We start from the raw sequence: 1714 nt of genomic DNA on the forward strand, positions 1-1714 counted from the left end.
CATGAAGCTGTGACGGTCACTACTAAGCTGTGGGAACAAACAGGTTATCAGCAGCTGAGGAACTCGAGGTGGCCACCGCCAGTCTGAGGTGACCCTTGAGCTGAGGTACGCACCACACACCAGCAGCCATGGCCTCGAGGTGGCCACTGCCAGACTGAGGTTTTGCAGAGCCATGGTGGCCACCACACTTGAGGTGGCCACCGGGATTGTGATGGGCATCACCAGGCCAGAAGAACCACAGAGCCGTGGTGGCCACCAGGCACCAGCAGTGACTGCAGCTTTGAGGCCACCTGCTCCCGCCTGAAGATGGAGGGAGAGCGGGACCGCCAGGCCCCAGCCCTGTGCTTGGCGTAACGCTTCGCTTCTCCTCTTGATGCGGTTCCTCCTGCTTTATCCCCTGCAAAAAAGGCCCCAAATTCAGGTGTTTGGGGTTTTTTCATACTAGAAATGCAGGTTGTGGATGACAGATCATACTGCCCGGCTCTCCTCTTCACCGTGCGCCCTCGAACATCTAAAATTATTCATGGAAAAGAGCAGACTTGGTGTTCTGATACTTTACAGTAAAAGGGGAGTGTTTTTAAAGGGTGCCTCTTCTCTTCGTCTCTTCTTGCATTGCAAAAAAGGGGAAAATGGCTCAAACCAGGTAATGAGAAGAATTCTTCTGGCAGGGACAGAAGGGCCAGGACAGCCCCTCACGGGCTGGCTGAGGATCTCAGTACCCATCCTGCTGCTGGCTGCTGGCACGGGGCAAGGTGTGCGCACACGCGTACATCGCCTGACCGCAAAGCGGCCGTACCTCTGGCCAGCTGCGGTTGTAGGATTAAAGATCTGATGGTTCTGCAGCTGATGGGTGGAAGCGTGGTCTCAGTCCTGGTCTGCAGGTTGAGTTGTGGGTGCTGGTGTGTTCCTGTATCCCCTGCGTGTTCCGCTGGTGCATCCGAGATGTTCTGCTGTCTGTGGCGGGTGTAACTGGCTCTCTGCTTTCAGCCCTGACTTTTCCCCAGTACTACAGCAGCAGGAGGTCTAACCAGCTAAAAACCCTGTTGCTCAGTTCCCTCCCGTCCCTTGAGGTCCATGGCTGTGCAGTGACAGGAGACACGCTCCCGAAGATTCCTCAGCCGGAAAAAAAAAGTGCATCCTCAGGGCGCAGCCAGGCATCGCGTGGGCCCTGACGAGGTTAGTGCAGGATAAGCCATGCACGACCAAGATCAAGAACCGAGAGGAGTGCGGAAGCCTGGCCCACGGCTTGGTGACATGGCCCTGGGCGCAGGGCGGTTGCTCAGGAAAACGTTGTTATCTATTTCCAGGGCCAAGGATGTGTGTCTCCGTTAATGTGGGGAGCAAAGGCACAGTTTTGGCCCCAGGAACACGGACAGTCCGGAGGATTGTTCCTGTGCGCAGACAAATAACCACCTTGTTCCTTCATTCCTTTTTTCAGTCCCTGCGTGCTCTCCTTCTAGTCTTTCCTCAGCCACGTCCACCCGCACATCTCTGGTTTGTATTCCAGGGTGTTTATTCCTGCCTGTCTCAGTCCTGAAACTGCCCTGGAAGGCTCTTAAGTGCTTTTGTTGCTGCAGTTGACAGGAGCAAAGCCCTCCAGGCTGCATTAGTGCTGCTTCAGGCTGGCAGGCAACAGATGGAAAATAAACTAGTTCAGGAGCGCTGGGGATGGTAATGGTGCTGCAGGCAGTGGAGGAGAGACACGGCCAAACAG

The sequence above is a fragment of the Buceros rhinoceros genome, unplaced genomic scaffold (assembly GCF_000710305.1).
Source record: "Buceros rhinoceros silvestris isolate BGI_N320 unplaced genomic scaffold, ASM71030v1 scaffold24804, whole genome shotgun sequence".
Lineage (NCBI taxonomy): Eukaryota > Metazoa > Chordata > Aves > Bucerotiformes > Bucerotidae > Buceros > Buceros rhinoceros.